This window comes from Leuresthes tenuis, unplaced genomic scaffold (assembly GCF_036924035.1).
Source record: "Leuresthes tenuis unplaced genomic scaffold, fLeuTen1.0.hap1 SCAF_32, whole genome shotgun sequence".
Taxonomy (NCBI): domain Eukaryota; kingdom Metazoa; phylum Chordata; class Actinopteri; order Atheriniformes; family Atherinopsidae; genus Leuresthes; species Leuresthes tenuis.
Genome location: NW_027325386.1, coordinates 186,687 through 207,565, shown reverse-complemented (window position 1 = coordinate 207,565; position 20,879 = coordinate 186,687).

The window sequence follows — 20,879 nt, the reverse complement described above, 5'->3', positions numbered from 1 at the left end:
CAAAACAGGGAGCGGAGGTTTTTCAGCTGCAAGGTGTGAATGTCTGACTATAGTTTGTAAAAAGCGGGTAAGATAAGGTGCGAATGCCCGACAATGTATGATCAAAAGAGTGAGCGGAGGTTTTCGGCTGCAAGAAGGTCTGAATGTCCACCCAAAATTCCTGAAAAATGGGTAAAAAAAGGGTGCGAATGCCAAACCATACATCATCAAAAGCAGGAGTGGATGTGTTCGGCTACAAGAAGATTTGAATGTCCAGCAATAATTGCTTTAAAACATGAAAGAAAATTTTCGAATATCAAACCGCACATGATCATAAGCGGGAGAGGAGTTGTTCAGCTGCAAGAAGGTGTGAATGTCCACCCATAATTACTGAAAAATGGGTAAGAAAAGGTGAAAATGCCCAACCATAAATCATCAAAAGCAGGAGTGGATGTGTTCGGCTACAAGAAGGTTTGAATGTCCGACCATAGTTTGTAAAAAGTGGGTAAGAAAAGGTTCGAATGCCCGAACATAGACCATCAAAAGAGGGAGCGGAGGTGTTCCGCTGTAAGAAGGTGTAAATGTCCGACCATAGTTGGTAAAAAGCAGTTAAGAAAAGGTTCGAATATCCAACCAAACATAATCAAAAGCGGGAGCAGAGCTGTTCGACTGCAAGTAGGTGTGAATGTCAGATCATAATTTGCAAAAAGCTGATGAGAAAGGGTGAGAATGCCCGGCTATACACCATCAAATGCGGGAGCGGAAGTGTTCGGCTGTGAGTAGGTGTGAATGTCCAACCATTATTGCTGAAAAATGTGTTAGAAGAGACTAGAATGCCGGACAATACATCATCAAATGCGGGAGCGGAGTTGTTCGGCTGTGAGTAGGTGTGAATCTCCGAGCATAGTTTGTAAAAAGGGGGTAAGAATAGTTTCGAATGCCCGAACATACACTATCCAAACAGGGAGCTGAGGTGGCTCAGCTGCAAGGTGTGAATGTCTGACTATAGTTTGTAAATAAGGTGCGAATGCCCAACAATGTATAATCAAAAGAGGGAGCGGAGGTTTTCGGCTACAAGAAGGTTTGAATGTCCGACCATAGTTTGTAAAAAGCGGGTAAGAAAAAGTTAAAATGCCTGACTATACACCATCAAAAGCGGGAGCAGAGGTGTTCCGCTGTAAGACGGTGTGAATGTCCGACCATATTTGGTAAAAAGCGGGTAAGAAAAGGTTAAAATACCCGACTGTACACAATCAATAGCGGGAGAGGAGGTGTTCAGCTGCAAGAAGGTGTGAATGTCCACCCATAATTCCTGAAAAATGGGTAAGAAAAGGTGCGAATGCCCAACCATACATTACCAAAAGCAGGTGTGAATGTCAGATCATAATTTGAAAAAAGCTGATGAGAAAGGGTGAGAATGCCCGACTATACACCATCAAATGCGGGAGCGGAGTTGTTCGGCTGTGAGTAAGTGTGAATCTCCGACCATAATTGCTGAAAAATGTGTTAGTAAAGGTAAGAATGCCGGTCCATACATCATCAAAAGCGGGAGAGGTGGTGTTCGGCTGCAAGTAGGTGTGAAGGTCCAGCCAGAATTACTAACAAACGGGTAAGAAAAGGTAGTATTGCCAGACCATACATGATCAAAACAGGGAGCGGAGGTGGTTCAGCTGCAAGAAGGTGTGAATGTCCGACTAAAGTTCAAATATATTAACAAAAGTGGGTTGAGAGGTCTTGGGATGAGAGTGGTTGAGAATTTCCAACCATAATCTATAAAATGCGGTGAAAAAAAAGGTGTGATAGAACACTAAAAGGTGGAGCGGAAGTGTTCGGCTGCAAGAAGGTGTGAATGTCCGACTATATTTGGTGAAAAGCAGGTGAAGCAAGGTCTGAATGCCCAACCTTACATCATCAAAAGCGAGATCAGAGGTGTTTGGCTGCATGAAGGCCATAGTTTGCCAAAAGCGGGTAAGCTGCGAATGACCGACTAAATATCAACAAAAGGTCTTCGGATGCAAGTGGGTGTGAATATCCCACCATACAAGTATGGTGGAGAGGAAGCTGTGAACAGCCGACCATAGTTGGCAAAAAGCGGGTGAGAAAAGGTGCGAATGCCCAAACATACACCATCAAAAGAGGGAGCGGAGGTGTTCCGCTGTAAGAAGGTGTGAATGTCCGACCATAGTTGGTAAAAAACGGGTAAGAAAAGGTTAAAATACCCGACTGTACACAATCAATAGCGGGAGCGGATGTGTTTGGCTACAAGAATGTGTGACAGTCCGACCATAGTTGGTAAAAAGCGGGTAAGAAAAGGTTAAAATACCCGACTGTACACAAACAATAGGGGGAGCGGAGTTGTTTGGCTACAAGAAGGTGTGAAAGTTCAACCATGGTTTGTAAAAAGCTGCTAAGTAAAGGTTCGAATGTCCGAATATATACCATCAAAAGCGGAAGCGGAGGTGTTCGGCTGCAAGAAGGTGTGAACGTCCGACCAAAGTTTGCAAAAAGCAGTTAAGAAAAGGTCTGAATATCCAACCATAATTTCTAAAAACCGGGTAAGAAAAGGCTCGAAAGCCCGACTATACACAATCAAAAGCGGGAGCGGGAGGTTTTCAGCTGCAAATCCTTCACTCAAACCAAGTGAAAACTGCTTTGTCCTTCATATTTATCAATGTCTAGATCGACTTCAACAAAGAACAACATTGTACTTTTAGTAAAGAAAGAGCAAAATCAAAAGTTTTAGGAATCCGAGAATAAGCTTATTTTCATGAGTTCTGCACGATTATTGATTTTACTATAAATGAACGCCTTCACTCAAACTATGTTAAAACTGCTTTGTCCTTCATATTTATCAATGTCTAGATTGACTTCAACAAAGAAAAACACTGGATTTTGCAGTAGAAGAAAGAGCAACACTGAAGGATCAGTAATCCGAGAATAAGCTTGTTTTCATACGTTCTGCATTATTTGGGATTTTATGTATAAAATGAATTCCTTCACTCAAACCAAGTTAAAACTGCTTTGTCCTTCATATTTATCAATGTCTAGATCGACTTCAACAAAGAACAACATTGTATTTTGCAGTAGAAGAAAAAGCAACACTGAAGGATCAGGAATCCGAGAATAAGCTTCTTTTCATACGTTTTGCATGATTTGGGATTTTATGTATAAAATGAATTCCTTCACTCAAACCAAGTGAAAACTGCTTTGTCCTTCATATTTATCAATGTCTAGATTTACTTCAACAAAGAACAACATTGTATTTTGCAGTAGTAGAAAGAGCAACACTGAAGGATCAGGAATCCGAGAATAAGCTTATTTTCATACGTTCTGCATGATTTGGGATTTTATGTATAAAATTAATTCCTTTACTCAAACTATGTTAAAACTGCTTTGTCCTTCATATTTATCAATGTCTAGATTGACTTCAACAAAGAACAACATTGTATTTTGCAGTAGAAGAAATAGCAACACTGAAGGATCAGGAATCCGAAAACAAGCTTATTTTCATACGTTCTGCTTGATTTGGGATTTTGCTATAAAATTAATTCCTTCACTCAAACAAAGTGGAAACTGCTTTGTTCTTCATATTTATCAATGTCTATATAAATTTCAACAAAGAACAAGGCTGTATTTTTCATTATAGGAAAGAGCAACACTGGAGGATCAGGAATCCGAGAAAAAGCTTACTTTCATGAGTCCTGCACGATTTCGGATTTTCCTATAAAATGAATTGCTTTGCTCAAACCAAGTTAAAATTGCTTTGTCCTTCACAGTTATCCATGTCTAAAATGTATCAAGCATAAAGTTCCTCATATTACCCTGAATGAGAAAGAAACATCCCTTTGGTTGAGCAATACGTTCCTTATGCGGAGTTATGCATGATTTCGGATTTTGCTATAAAATTCATTCCTTCACACCTTTTTTTTTCACCACATTTTATAGATTATGGTTGGAAATTCTCAACCACTCTAATCCGAAGACCTCTCCTCCCGCTTTTGTTAATATATTTGAACTTTAGTTGGACATTCACCCCTTTTTGCAGCTAAACCACCTCCGCTCCCTGTTTTGATCATGTATGGTCTGGCAATACTACATTTTCTTACCCATTTGTGAGTAATTATGGCTGGATATTCACACCTACTTGCAGCTGAACACAATCTCTCTCGCTTTTAATTATGTTTGGATATTCGAACCTTTTCTTTACTGCTTTTTGCCAACTTTGGTCGGACGTTCACACCTTCTTGCAGCCGAACACCTCCGCTTCCGCTTTTGATGGTATATATTCGGGCATTCGAACCTTTTCTTACCAGCTTTTTACAAACCATGGTTGGACTTTCACACCTTCTTGTAGCCGAACAACTCCGCTCCCGCTATTGATTGTGTACAGTCGGGTATTTTAACCTTTTCTAACCCGCTTTTTACCAACTATGGTCAGACATTCACACCGTCTACAGCGGAACATCTCCGCTCCCTCTTTTGATGGTGTATAGTCAGGCATTTGAACCTTTTCTTACCCGCTTTTTACAAACTATGGTCGGACATTCAAATCTTCTTGTAGCCGAAAACCTCTGCTCCCTCTTTTGATTATACATTGTCGGGCATTCGCACCTTATCTTACCCGATTTGTACAAACTATAGTCAGACATTCACACCTTGGTGCTGAACCACCTCAGCTCCCTGTTTTGATCATGTATGGTCTGGCAATACTACCTTTTCTTACCCGTTTGTGAGTAATTATGGCTGGACATTCACACCTACTTGCAGTCGAACAGCTCTGCTCCCGCTTTTGATTATGTTTGGTTGGATATTCGAACCTTTTCTTAACTGCTTTTTACAAACTTTGGTCGGACGTTCACACCTTCTTGCAGCCGAACACCTCCGCTTCCGCTTTTGATGGTATATATTCGGGCATTCGAACCTTTTCTTACCAGCTTTTTACAAACCATGGTTGGACTTTCACACCTTCTTGTAGCCGAACAACTCCGCTCCCCCTATTGATTGTGTACAGTCGGGTATTTTAACCTTTTCTTACCCGCTTTTTACCAACTATGGTCGGACATTCACACTGTCTTACAGCGGAACACCTCCGCTCCCGCTTTTGATGGTGTATAGTCAGGCATTTGAACCTTTTCTTACCCGCTTTTTACAAACTATGGTCGGACATTCAAACCTTCTTGTAGCCAAAAACCTCCGCTCCCTCTTTTGATCATACATTGTCGGGCATTCGCACCTTTTCTTACCCGTTTTTTACAAACCATGGTCGGACTTTCACACATTCTTGTAGCCAAACACATCCGCTCCCGCTATTGATTGTGTACAGTCGGGTATTTTAACCTTTTCTTACCCACTTTTTAACAACTATGGTCGGACATTCATACCTTCTTACAGCGGAACACCTCCGCTCCCTCTTTTGATGGTGTATGTTTGGGCATTCGAACCTTTTCTTACCCGCTTTTTACAAACTATGCTCGGACATTCAAACCTTCTTCTAGCCGAACACATCCACTCCTTCTTTTGATGATGTATGCTTGGGCATTCAAACCTAATTTTTTGCCCGCTTTTCATTAATTTTGGGTGGACATTCACACCTTGTCACAGCCAAACACCTCCGCTCCCTGTTTTGATCATGTATGGTTGGACATTCGCACCTTTTCTCACCCGCTTTTTGCAAACTATGGTTGGCTGTTCACAGCTTCCTCTCCACCATACTTGTATGTTGGGATGTTCACACCCAGTTGCATCCGAAGACCTCCGCCCCCACTTTTGTTGATATTTAGTTGGTCATTCGCAGCTTACCCGCTTTTGTCAAACTATGGCCTTCTTGCAGCCAAACACCTCTGATCTCGCTTTTGATGATGTAAGGTTGGGCATTCAGACCTTGCTTCACCTGCTTTTCACCAAATATAGTCGGACATTCACACCTTTCTTGCAGCCGAACACTTCCGCTCCACCTTTTAGTGTTCTATAACACCTTTTTTTCACCGAATTTTATAGATTATGGTTGGAAATTCTCAACCACTCTCATCCGAAGACCTCTCCTCCCGCTTTTGTTAATATATTTGAACTTTAGTCGGACATTCACACCTTCTTGCAGCTGAACCACCTCCGCTCCCTGTTTTGATCATGTATGGTCTGGCAATACTACCTTTTCTTACCCGTTTGTGAGTAATTATGGCTGGACATTCACACTTACTTGCAGCCGAACACCACCTCTCTCGCTTTTGATGATGTATGGACCGGCATTCTTACCTTTTCTAACACATTTTTCAGCAATTATGGTCGGAGAGTCACACTTACTCACAGCCGAACAACTCCGCTCCCGCATTTGATGGTGTGCAGTCGGACATTCTCACCCTTTCTCATCAGCTTTTTGCAAATTATGATCTGACATTCACACCTACTTGCAGTCGAAAAGCTATGCTCCCGCTTTTGATTATGTTTGGTTGGATATTCAAACCTTTTCTTAACTGCTTTTTACAAACTTTGGTTGGACGTTCACACCTTCTTGTAGCCGAACACATCCACTCCTGCTTTTGATGATGTATGGTTGGGCATTCGCACCTTTTTTTTACCCATTTTTCAGGAATTATGGGTGGACATTCACACCTTCTTGCAGCTGAACACCTCTCCTTCTTATGATCATGTGCGGATGATATTCGAAAATTTTCTTTCATGTTTTAAAGCAATTATTGATGGACATTCAGACCTTCTTGCAGCTGAACCACTCTGCTCCCGCTTTTTGAATATGTTTGGTTGGATATTCGAAACTTTTCTTAACTGCTTTTTACAAACTTTGGTAGGGCGTTCAAACTTTCAAGCAGCCGAACACCTCCGCTTCTGCTTTTGATGTTGTATATTCGGGCATACAAACCTTTTCTTACCCACTTTTTACAAACCATGGTCAGACTTTCACTCTTTGTTGCTGAACAACTCCGCTCCCTCTTTTGATTGTGTACAGTCGGGTATTTTCACCTTTTCTTACCTGCTTTTTACCAACTATGGTCGGACATTCAAACCTTCTTGTAGCCGAACACATCAACTCCTGCTTTTGATGATGTATGGTTGGGCATTCGCACCTTTTCTTACCCATTTTTCAGTAATTATTGGTGGACATTCAGACCTTCTTGCAGCTGAACACCTCTGCTCCCTCTTTTGATCATACATTGTCGGGCATTCGCACCTTGTCTTACCCGCTTTTTACAAACTTTAGTCAGACATTCACACCTTGCAGCTGAACCACCTCCGCTCCCTGTTTTGATCATGTATGGTCTGGCAATACTACATTTTCTTACCCATTTGTGAGTAATTATGGCTGGATATTCACACCTACTTGCAGCTGAACACAATCTCTCTCGCTTTTAATTATGTTTGGATATTCGAACCTTTTCTTTACTGCTTTTTGCCAACTTTGGTCGGACGTTCACACCTTCTTGCAGCCGAACACCTCCGCTTCCGCTTTTGATGGTATATATTCGGGCATTCGAACCTTTTCTTACTAGCTTTTTACAAACGATGGTTGGACTTTCACACCTTCTTGTAGCCGAACAACTCCGCTCCCGCTATTGATTGTGTACAGTCGGGTATTTTAACCTTTTCTTACCCGCTTTTTACCAACTATGGTCAGACATTCACACCGTCTTACAGCGGAACATCTCCGCTCCCGCTTTTGATGGTGTATAGTCAGGCATTTGAACCTTTTCTTACCCGCTTTTTACAAACTATGGTCGGACATTCAAACCTTCGTGTAGCCGAAAACCTCTGCTCCCTCTTTTGATTATACATTGTCAGGCATTCGCACCTTATCTTACCCGCTTTTTACAAACTATAGTCAGATATTCACACCTTGCAGCTAAACCACCTCCGCTCCCTGTTTTGATCATGTATGGTCTGGCAATACTACATTTTCTTACCCGTTTGTGAGTAATTATGGCTGGATATTCACACCTACTTGCAGCTGAACACAATCTCTCTCGCTTTTAATTATGTTTGGATATTCGAACCTTTTCTTTACTGCTTTTTGCCAACTTTGGTCGGACGTTCACACCTGCTTGCAGCCGAACACCTCCGCTTCCGCTTTTGATGGTATATATTCGGGCATTCGAACCTTTTCTTACCAGCTTTTTACAAACCATGGTTGGACTTTCACACCTTCTTGTAGCCGAACAACTCCACTCCTGCTATTGATTGTGTACAGTCGGGTATTTTAACCTTTTCTTACCCGCTTTTTACCAACTATGGTCGGACATTCACACCGTCTTACAGCGGAACATCTCCGCTCCCTCTTTTGATGGTGTATAGTCAGGCATTTGAACCTTTTCTTACCCCCTTTTTACAAACTATGGTCGGACATTCAAACCTTCGTGTAGCCGAAAACCTCTGCTCCCTCTTTTGATTATACATTGTTGGGCATTCGCACCTTATCTTACCCGCTTTTTACAAACTATAGTCAGACATTCACACCTTGCAGCTGAACCACCTCAGCTCCCTGTTTTGATCATGTATGGTCTGGCAATACTACCTTTTCTTACCCCTTTGTGAGTAATTATGGCTGGACATTCACACCTACTTGCAGTCGAACAGCTCTGCTCCCGCTTTTGATTATGTTTGGTTGGATATTCGAACCTTTTCTTAACTGCTTTTTACAAACTTTGGTCGGACGTTCACACCTTCTTGCAGCCGAACACCTCCGCTTCCGCTTTTGATGGTATATATTCGGGCATTCGAACCTTTTCTTACCAGCTTTTTACAAACCATGGTTGGACTTTCACATCTTCTTGTAGCCGAACACATCCGCTCCCCCTATTGATTGTGTACAGTCGGGTATTTTAACCTTTTCTTACCCACTTTTTACCAACTATGGTCGGACATTCACACCTTCTTACAGCGGAACACCTCCGCTCCCTCTTTTGATGGTGTATGTTTGGGCATTCGAACCTTTTCTTACCCGCTTTTTACAAACTATGCTCGGACATTGAAACCTTCTTGTAGCCGAACACATCCACTCCTTCTTTTGATGATGTATGCTTGGGCATTCAAACCTACTTTTTGCCCGCTTTTCATTAATTTTGGGTGGACATTCACACCTTGTCACAGCCAAACACCTCCGCTCCCTGTTTTGATCATGTATGGTTGGACATTCGCACCTTGTCTCACCCGCTTTTTGCAAACTATGGTCGGCTGTTCACAGCTTCCTCTCCACCATACTTGTATGGTGGGATGTTCACACCCAGTTGCATCCGAAGACCTCCGCCCCCACTTTTGTTGATATTTAGTTGGTCATTCGCAGCTTACCCGCTTTTGGCAAACTATGGCCTTCTTGCAGCCAAACACCTCTGATCTCGCTTTTGATAATGTAAGGTTGGGCATTCAGACCTTGCTTCACCTGCTTTTCACCAAATATAGTCGGACATTCACACCTTCTTGCAGCCGAACACTTCCGCTCCACCTTTTAGTGTTCTATCACACCTTTTTTTCACCGAATTTTATAGATTATGGTTGGAAATTCTCAACCACTCTCATCCGAAGACCTCTCCTCCCGCTTTTGTTAATATATTTGAACTTTAGTGAGACATTCACACCTTCTTGCAGCTGAACCACCTCCGCTCCCTGTTTTGATCATGTATGGTCTGGCAATACTACCTTTTCTTACCCGTTTGTGAGTAATTATGGCTGGACATTCACACCTACTTGCAGCCGAACACCACCTCTCTCGCTTTTGATGATGTATGGACCGGCATTCTTACCTTTTCTAACACATTTTTCAGAAATTACGGTCGGTGATTCACACCTACTCACAGCCGAACAACTCCGCTCCCGCATTTGATGGTGTGCAGTCGGACATTCTCACCCTTTCTCATCAGCTTTTTGCAAATTATGATCTGACATTCACACCTACTTGCAGTCGAAGAGCTATGCTCCCGCTTTTGATTATGTTTGGTTGGATATTCAAACCTTTTCTTAACTGCTTTTTACAAACTTTGGTTGGACGTTCACACCTTCTTGTAGCCGAACACATCCACTCCTGCTTTTGATGATGTATGGTTGGGCATTCGCACCTTTTTTTTACCCATTTGTCAGGAATAATGGGTGGACATTCACAACTTCTTGCAGCTGAACACCTCCTCTCCCACTTATGATCATGTGCGGTTTGATTTTCGAAAATTTTCTTTCATGTTTTCTAGCAATTATTGATGGACATTTAGACCTTCTTACAGCTGAACACCTCCGCTCCTGCTTTTGATCATACCTTGTCAGGCATTCGCACCATGTCTTACCCGCTTTTTACAAACTTTAGTCGAACATTTACACCTTTTTGCAGCCGAACACCACCTCTCTCGCTTTTGATGATGTATGGTCCGGCATTCTTTCCTTTTCTAACACATTTTTCAGCAATTATAGTCGGACATTCACACCTACTCAGAGCCGAACACCTCCGCTCCCGCATTTGATGGTGTATAGTCGGGCATTCTCACCCTTTCTCATCAGCTTTTTGCAAGTTATGATCTGACATTCACACCTGCTTTTGATAATTTATGGTTGGGCATTCGCACCTTTTTTTACCCATTTTTCAGGAATTATGGGTGGACATTCACACCTTCTTGCAGCTGAACACCTCCTCTCCTTCTTATGATCATGTGCGGATGATATTCGAAAATTTTCTTTCATGTTTTAAAGCAATTATTGATGGACATTCAGACCTTCTTGCAGCTGAACCACTCTGCTCCCGCTTTTTGAATATGTTTGGTTGGATATTCGAAACTTTTCTTAACTGCTTTTTACAAACTTTGGTAGGGCGTTCAAACTTTCAAGCAGCCGAACACCTCCGCTTCTGCTTTTGATGTTGTATATTCGGGCATACAAACCTTTTCTTACCCACTTTTTACAAACCATGGTCAGACTTTCACTCTTTGTTGCTGAACAACTCCGCTCCCTCTTTTGATTGTGTACAGTCGGGTATTTTCACCTTTTCTTACCTGCTTTTTACCAACTATGGTCGGACATTCAAACCTTCTTGTAGCCGAACACATCAACTCCTGCTTTTGATGATGTATGGTTGGGCATTCGCACCTTTTCTTACCCATTTTTCAGTAATTATTGGTGGACATTCAGACCTTCTTGCAGCTGAACACCTCTGCTCCCTCTTTTGATCATACATTGTCGGGCATTCGCACCTTGTCTTACCCGCTTTTTACAAACTTTAGTCAGACATTCACACCTTGCAGCTGAACCACCTCCGCTCCCTGTTTTGATCATGTATGGTCTGGCAATACTACATTTTCTTACCCATTTGTGAGTAATTATGGCTGGATATTCACACCTACTTGCAGCTGAACACAATCTCTCTCGCTTTTAATTATGTTTGGATATTCGAACCTTTTCTTTACTGCTTTTTGCCAACTTTGGTCGGACGTTCACACCTTCTTGCAGCCGAACACCTCCGCTTCCGCTTTTGATGGTATATATTCGGGCATTCGAACCTTTTCTTACTAGCTTTTTACAAACGATGGTTGGACTTTCACACCTTCTTGTAGCCGAACAACTCCGCTCCCGCTATTGATTGTGTACAGTCGGGTATTTTAACCTTTTCTTACCCGCTTTTTACCAACTATGGTCAGACATTCACACCGTCTTACAGCGGAACATCTCCGCTCCCGCTTTTGATGGTGTATAGTCAGGCATTTGAACCTTTTCTTACCCGCTTTTTACAAACTATGGTCGGACATTCAAACCTTCGTGTAGCCGAAAACCTCTGCTCCCTCTTTTGATTATACATTGTCGGGCATTCGCACCTTATCTTACCCGCTTTTTACAAACTATAGTCAGACATTCACACCTTGCAGCTGAACCACCTCAGCTCCCTGTTTTGATCATGTATGGTCTGGCAATACTACCTTTTCTTACCCCTTTGTGAGTAATTATGGCTGGACATTCACACCTACTTGCAGTCGAACAGCTCTGCTCCCGCTTTTGATTATGTTTGGTTGGATATTCGAACCTTTTCTTAACTGCTTTTTACAAACTTTGGTCGGACGTTCACACCTTCTTGCAGCCGAACACCTCCGCTTCCGCTTTTGATGGTATATATTCGGGCATTCGAACCTTTTCTTACCAGCTTTTTACAAACCATGGTTGGACTTTCACATCTTCTTGTAGCCGAACACATCCGCTCCCCCTATTGATTGTGTACAGTCGGGTATTTTAACCTTTTCTTACCCACTTTTTACCAACTATGGTCGGACATTCACACCTTCTTACAGCGGAACACCTCCGCTCCCTCTTTTGATGGTGTATGTTTGGGCATTCGAACCTTTTCTTACCCGCTTTTTACAAACTATGCTCGGACATTGAAACCTTCTTGTAGCCGAACACATCCACTCCTTCTTTTGATGATGTATGCTTGGGCATTCAAACCTACTTTTTGCCCGCTTTTCATTAATTTTGGGTGGACATTCACACCTTGTCACAGCCAAACACCTCCGCTCCCTGTTTTGATCATGTATGGTTGGACATTCGCACCTTGTCTCACCCGCTTTTTGCAAACTATGGTCGGCTGTTCACAGCTTCCTCTCCACCATACTTGTATGGTGGGATGTTCACACCCAGTTGCATCCGAAGACCTCCGCCCCCACTTTTGTTGATATTTAGTTGGTCATTCGCAGCTTACCCGCTTTTGGCAAACTATGGCCTTCTTGCAGCCAAACACCTCTGATCTCGCTTTTGATAATGTAAGGTTGGGCATTCAGACCTTGCTTCACCTGCTTTTCACCAAATATAGTCGGACATTCACACCTTCTTGCAGCCGAACACTTCCGCTCCACCTTTTAGTGTTCTATCACACCTTTTTTTCACCGAATTTTATAGATTATGGTTGGAAATTCTCAACCACTCTCATCCGAAGACCTCTCCTCCCGCTTTTGTTAATATATTTGAACTTTAGTGAGACATTCACACCTTCTTGCAGCTGAACCACCTCCGCTCCCTGTTTTGATCATGTATGGTCTGGCAATACTACCTTTTCTTACCCGTTTGTGAGTAATTATGGCTGGACATTCACACCTACTTGCAGCCGAACACCACCTCTCTCGCTTTTGATGATGTATGGACCGGCATTCTTACCTTTTCTAACACATTTTTCAGAAATTACGGTCGGAGATTCACACCTACTCACAGCCGAACAACTCCGCTCCCGCATTTGATGGTGTGCAGTCGGACATTCTCACCCTTTCTCATCAGCTTTTTGCAAATTATGATCTGACATTCACACCTACTTGCAGTCGAAAAGCTATGCTCCCGCTTTTGATTATGTTTGGTTGGATATTCAAACCTTTTCTTAACTGCTTTTTACAAACTTTGGTTGGACGTTCACACCTTCTTGTAGCCGAACACATCCACTCCTGCTTTTGATGATGTATGGTTGGGCATTCGCACCTTTTTTTTACCCATTTGTCAGGAATAATGGGTGGACATTCACAACTTCTTGCAGCTGAACACCTCCTCTCCCACTTATGATCATGTGCGGTTTGATTTTCGAAAATTTTCTTTCATGTTTTCTAGCAATTATTGATGGACATTTAGACCTTCTTACAGCTGAACACCTCCGCTCCTGCTTTTGATCATACCTTGTCAGGCATTCGCACCATGTCTTACCCGCTTTTTACAAACTTTAGTCGAACATTTACACCTTTTTGCAGCCGAACACCACCTCTCTCGCTTTTGATGATGTATGGTCCGGCATTCTTTCCTTTTCTAACACATTTTTCAGCAATTATAGTCGGACATTCACACCTACTCAGAGCCGAACACCTCCGCTCCCGCATTTGATGGTGTATAGTCGGGCATTCTCACCCTTTCTCATCAGCTTTTTGCAAGTTATGATCTGACATTCACACCTGCTTTTGATAATTTATGGTGGGCATTCGCACCTTTTTTTACCCATTTTTCAGGAATTATGGGTGGACATTCACACCTTCTTGCAGCTGAACACCTCCTCTCCTTCTTATGATCATGTGCGGATGATATTCGAAAATTTTCTTTCATGTTTTAAAGCAATTATTGATGGACATTCAGACCTTCTTGCAGCTGAACCACTCTGCTCCCGCTTTTGATGGTGTATAGTCGGGCTTTCGAGCCTTTCCTTCCCGGTTTTTACAAATTATGGTTGGACATTCAGACCTTCTTGCAGCCGAACACCTCCGCTCCCTCTTTTGATCATACATTGTCGGGCATTAGCACCTTTTCTTACCCGGTTTTTACAAACCATAGTCGGACTTTCACATCTTTTAGTAGCCGAACAACTCCGCTCCCGCTATTGATTGTGTACAGTTGGGTATTTTAACCTTTTCTTACCCGCTTTTTACCAACTATGGTCGGACATTCACACCTTCTTACAGCGGAACACCTCCGCTCCCTCTTTTGATGGTGTATGTTCGGGCAGTCAAACCTTTTCTTACCTGCTTTTTACAAACTATGGTCAGACGTTCAAACCTTCTTGTAGCCGAACATATCCACTCCTGCTTTTGATGATGTATGGTTGGGCATTCAAACCTACTTGTTGCCCGCTTTTCATTAATTATGGGTGGACATTCACACCTTGTCTCAGCCAAACACCTCCGCTCCCTGTTTTGATCATGTACGGTTTGACATTCGCACCTTTGCTTACCCTCTTTTTATACTGATTGCTCAAGATTAAGTTGTTCTTTCTCAAACTACAAATTTTTTTTAATTGTTGAAACTTGATTTGAAGTGGATAAATAAGGAAGACAGTTTTAAGTCAGGCTGATAGCAATTAATTTTATAGCAAAATCTTTATTTCGTCATTTGTCGAGAGATGCTTATTGCTGAAGAAGTTCTTTCTCATTCTACAAAGTACAACGTTGTTTATCATTGAAACTTGATTAGACATGAATAAATATGAAGGACAAAGCAGTCTTAACTTGGTTTGAGTTAAGGAATTCGTTTTATAGGAGAATCCGAATTCGTGCATAACTCGTAAAATAGAGCTTATTTTCGGATTCCTGAAGAATGAGTCTGGTTCTTTCTCATAATAAAAAGTTTGTTGTTTATTGTTGAAACTTCATCAGACCGTTAGATATAGTCGGACTCATCTCGACGCACGGCTTGGGATCTGGAACCAGTACTCTTGAGAGGGGTTGGACTCTCTTCCACTCTGGAGTTGCCCGTGGTGAGAGGCGCAGAGCAGGTGTGGGCATACTTATTGCCCCCCGGCTGTGTGCCAGTACATTGGGGTTTACCCCAGTGAACGAGAGGGTAGCCTCCCTCCGCCTTGGGTGGGGGGACGAGTCCTGACTGTTGTTTGTGCCTATGCGCCAAACAGCAGTTCAGAGTACCTACCCTTTTTGGAGTCTCTGGGGGAGGCACTGGAGAATGCTCCTACCGGAGACTCCCTCATTCTGCTGGGGGACTTCAATGCTCACGTGGGCAATGACAGTGAGACCTGGAGGGGTGTGATTGGGAGGAACGGCCCCCCCGATCTGAATCAGAGTGGTGTTATGTTGTTGGACTTCTGTGCCAGTCATAGACTGTCCATAACGAACACCATGTTCAGGCATAAGGGTGTCCATATGTGCACTTGGCACCAGGACACCCTTGGCCGCAGTTCGATGATCGACTTTGTGGTTGTATCATCGGACTTGCGGCCGTATGTCCTGGACACTCGGGTGAAGAGAGGGGCGGAGCTGTCAACTGATCACCACCTGGTGGTGAGTTGGCTCCGCTGGTGGGGGAGGATGCCGATCAGACCTGGCAGGCCCATACGTATTGTGAGGGTCTGCTGGGAGCGTTTGTCAGAATCCCCCGTCAGAAGGAGCTTTAACTCCCACCTCCGGCAGAGCTTCAACCATATTTGAGGTGGGGGACATTGAGTCCGAATGGGCCATGTTCCGTGACTCCATTGCCGAGGCAGCTGGTCGGAGTTGTGGCCGTAAGGTGGTCGGTGCCTGTCGTGGCGGCAACCCTCGAACCTGCTGGTGGACACCAGTGGTGAGGGAAGCCGTCAAGCTGAAGAAGGAGTCCTATCGGGCCTTTTTGGCCAGTGGGACCCTGGAAGAAGCTGATAGGTACCGACGGGCCAGACGGGCCACGGCTTCGGCGGTTGTGAGGCAAAAACTCGGGCCTGGGAGGAGTTCGGTGAGACCATGGAGAACGATTTCCGGACGGCCTCGAAAAGATTCTGGTCCACCATCCGGCGTCTCAGGGGGGGGGAAGCGGCTCACAGTCAACACTGTTTACAGTGGGGACGGGGCTTTGCTGACCTCAACTAGGGATGTTGTGAGTCGGTGGGGGGAGTACTTCGAGGAACTCCTCAATCCTACCAACACGTGCTCGGAAGAGGCAGAGTCGGAGAGCTCGGAGACGGGGCCTCCCATTTCTGGGGCTGAGGTTGCCGAGGTGGTTAAAAAGCTCCTCGGTGGCAAGGCCCCGGGGGTGGATGAGGTCCGTCCTGAGTTTCTCAAGGCTCTGGATGTTGTAGGGCTGTCTTGGCTGACACGCCTCTGCAGTATCGCGTTGACATCGGGGACAGCGCCTCTGGACTGGCAGATTGGGGTGGTGGCCCCCTTCTTTAAAAAGGGGGACCGGAGGGTGTGTTCCAACTATAGGGGTATCACACTCCTCAGCCTCCCTGGTAAGGTCTATTCGGGGGTATTGGAGAGGAGGATCCGTCGGATAATCGAGCCTCGGATTCAGGAGATGCAGTGTGGCTTTCGTCCTGGCCGTGGAACAGTGGACCAGCTCTATACCCTCGGCAGGATCCTGGAGGGTGCATGGGAGTTCGCCCAACCAGTCTACATGTGTTTTGTGGACTTGGAGAAAGCGTTCGACCGTGTCCCTCGTGGAGTCCTGTGGGGGGTGCTCCGGGAATATGGAGTGCCGGACCCCTTCATAGGGGCCGTTCGGTCTCTGTATGACCGGTGCCAGAGTTTGGTCCGCATTGCCGGCAGTAAGTCGGATACGTTTCCGGTGAGAGTTGGACTCCGTCAGGGCTGCCCTTTGTCACCGATTCTGTTCCTAACTTTTATGGACAGAATTTCTAGGCGGAGCCAGGGCGTTGAGGGTGTCCCATTTGGCGACCTCAGAATCGGGTCTCTGCTTTTTGCAGATGATGTGGTTCTGTTAGCGTCGTCAGGCCGTGACCTTCAGCTCTCACTGGAGTGATTCGCAGCCGAGTGTGAAGCGGCTGGGATGAGAATCAGCACCTCCAAATCCGAGACTATGGTTCTCAGCCGGAAAAGGGTGGAATGCTCTCTCCGGGTCGGGAATGAGATCCTTCCCCAAGAGGAGGAGTTCAAGTATCTCGGGGTCTTGTTCACGAGTGACGGACGAATGGAGCGGGAGATTGACGGGCGGATCGGTGCGGCGCCTGCAGTGTTGCAGGCTCTGCACCGACCCGTCGTTGTGAAGAGGGAGCTGAGCCAGAAGGCGAAGCTCTCTACTTACTGGTCAATCTACGTTCCCATCCTCACCTATGGTCACGAGTTGTGGGTAGTGACCGAAAGAACAAGATCGCGAATACAAGCGGCCGAAATGGGTTTCCTCCGCAGGGTGTCTGGGCTCTCCCTTAGAGATAGGGTGAGAAGCTCAGTCATCCGGGAGGGGCTCGGAGTAGAACCGCTGCTCCTCCGCATTGAGAGGAGTCAGATGAGGTGGCTCGGGCATCTGGTTAGGATGCCCCCTGGGCGCCTCCCTGGGGAGGTGTTCCGGGCACGTCCCACTGGGAGGAGACCCCGGGGGAGACCCAGGACACGTTGGAGAGACTATGTCTCTCGGCTGGCCTGGGAACGCCTCGGGGTCCCCCCGGAAGAGCTGGAGGAAGTGGCCGGGGACAGAGACGTCTGGGTTTCTCTGCTCAAGCTCCTGCCCCCGCGACCCGACCCCCGGATAAGCGGCAGATGATGGATGGATGGATGGATATATCCTCCACCAACCAGACTTACAACCCCCGACTAGGGTAGCAGAATTTCTAAGCATCTGTACCCCAAAACTACTATCAAAAATATATAAATTATTGTCTAAGATAGATGACACAATGTCTCTTCCATCCTCAAAATGGGAGGCAGATTTATCCATCAGTTCTGGTCATAGCTTCTAACCACAAATATGTTTGAACACCTTCATAAAGACTCGAAATCCTAATTTACAGCTCATACAATACAAAATCCTTCATTAAACATACTATACAGGACAAAGGATGTTCAGGATGGGTCTAACACACTCAAACATCTGCTCACATTGCACAGATAACACACCTGATGATTATGCACACGCTTTGTGGTTTTTCTGCGCCTGTCCAGAAGTTCTGGCTTGAAGTCTGTGAGGACCTATCAACATGGCTAAAGTGTAGCATCCCTGCATGCCCCACACTGTGCATACTGGGTGACTTAGACAACATCAACATGGAAATTAACTCAGCACACATGGTTGTCACAGTGTTATGTATCGCAAAGAAAACTATTCTCATGAACTGGAAAGCGAAGAACAATCTGTGTATTAACCAGTTTAGAAATTTTCTTTTAGATTATATTAGCATGGAAACAATGTCTGCCTCCTCAAAACATCAATTGGCTGAATTTCATTCTCTCTGGTCCCCTCTGATTAGTTTTATCACATAGTGGTGGTGGTGGGTTGCTGGGTGATGGTGGGTCTCAGGCCCGGGCTGCTGCGACTGGTGTGACCGGGTGGTTTGTTTGTTTGTTTTTTGATGTTGTTTGTTTGTTTTTTGTAGAGGTCCTCCTGGGTGGGGTTGGGTTGAGTGGGGTGGGGCGGGATGGGTACCTTCTGGGGGTACAGTAGCTCCCGGAATATGGTCGCTGCAGGCCCCGAGCCTGGTGGACATCAGGCCCTCCTGCCCATTGTTGGCTCCCAGGTAGTGGGGATGCCTATTGCAGCCAGTCCCTGGCTGCCCTCTCTGGGGGAGAGTAGCTCCCCCGTTATATATCCCCATACCCCTCTCCCTTCTGGCTCCTGTACACAGCACACACTCACACATGAAGGGTTTTGGGGGCGTGTGTGTTCGGTGGGGTGCAGTGGATGGGGCCACGTAGGTGGTCCCCTTTGGTTGCACTCTGCAGTTCCCTGCCCCTGTTTTAATTACACCTTAGACATTAGTACTTATCAAACACACTCACACACACACATTAGGTCTTGGGGGGTGGATTGTGGCCCTGTACGCTTATACACTCATAACTAAGCACGGTTATCATGTAGGTCCTGTGCCATGGGTGTTGCATGTTCTCACACACACACACACACATTCATTAGTCCAGTAGCATGGTCACTAAGCAGATGATGTATTATCATGTCGTCTCAGGTCATCTATATCCACAGCTGTGTTGTATGCGATTGCCGCTTCTTGTGCTTGTTTTTGTTTGTTTGTGTGTTTGTTTTTTCTCTGCTTGTCTGCTTTCAGGTGCTCCTGGTGGCGCTAAGGCTGGATTCCCCTCATAGGCCATGGATTGTTGTCTGTTTTGTTTTTTACAGGTGTAGCAGCTGGTTGTCTGGTTTTTGTTTCTATTTTTGTTCTGTTTCCTCTTCTTTCCTCTTCTTCTTTCCTTGTCCCCCGGTCCGGTTCAGTTCAGTTCATGTCATATATTGTAAACAGAAATAAATAAATGGGCATCAAGGGGAGCTTTACATTTATAAAACTTCCCTTGGCAAAACAAATCTGTTTGGCATCAAAGGTATTCAGACTACAATTCTTCTGACATAATGCTGAACAGGACAAGGGGAAAAAAAAGTAAAGAAGACAGTTCTGCCGAAAGCCAGGGATAGACCTGTTCTAAGTTCTATACTTTTTAAAAGGGGCGTGTTTATCAACTATGGAATTAGAAGATTTACAAAAATGGTCAAGTGCTAGATCTTCATCTGGGATTTTAACAGTGTCATATAACTATTCAACAGATCAGTTAAAAAAAAGCCTGCTCATGGAGATGTTTCAGGATCTGGATACCAAGCGTGGACCTAATGTTTTTTCATTTTTGCAATTCTGATACAGGCTATTGAGCAGTGATAACTAACACCAAGTTCAGATACTGCGGATTTTCTACCTTTGATTTGTTAAGATTGAGCCAATCAGGGACAACCTTGAAGGATCTCTTTGGTTTTGTAGGATCAGTAATTACCTGAGAAAGGTTGATATTGGTACACACCTTTTTTAAATGATCAGAGGCAGAGTTCAACTTGTTTAAATTAAAATTGCCACACAGAGATTGGGTTTAGGCCACATGCACACAGAATGACATAAACAAATATAAGAAATATTAAACATTTACACATAGATTTTTGAATACATGTAGAGGAATGATACTTTGAAATGTGCTCATTGCGGAGTTATGATCAGTTGAGTAATGAAGGTTGAACTATTCTAGGAAAGAGGTTCTATTCCCAGCATCATGATGGACACTCCTGATATAGAAGGTTTCGCTAACGCATTGGAATTGTTTTACTATTTTCATATGCATGTGCAATGAAGAATTGCTTGCTGCTGATAAATGCAAAGAAGAACAGCTTACACATAGATGCTCACATATAGGCTGCTGAATGCAATGAAGACCTGCTTATCAAGTAAAGTTCAATGTCAATGTGTAATATTCAATTAGGATTTGCAAAACAGTGAAGTTAAACAATGAATGGGTCCATAGTCGGTATGAGAAGACTACAGGAATATTTACCTGGGTGTACGTTCAAACAGAGATGAGAAAATTGCGATAAATAATTGTTTGTTTGTTTGTTAGTATGTATAGGAATGTTATGTGTATAAACTGTGTTGAGTTATAGTTACTCAGTAGTGTCTCAGTGAAACAACCGACGGGGGAAGCCTTGCGGTGACAACAAAAGCAGTGTTTTACTGATCAGTCAAGTTGCTCCAGTGTACTCCATACAAA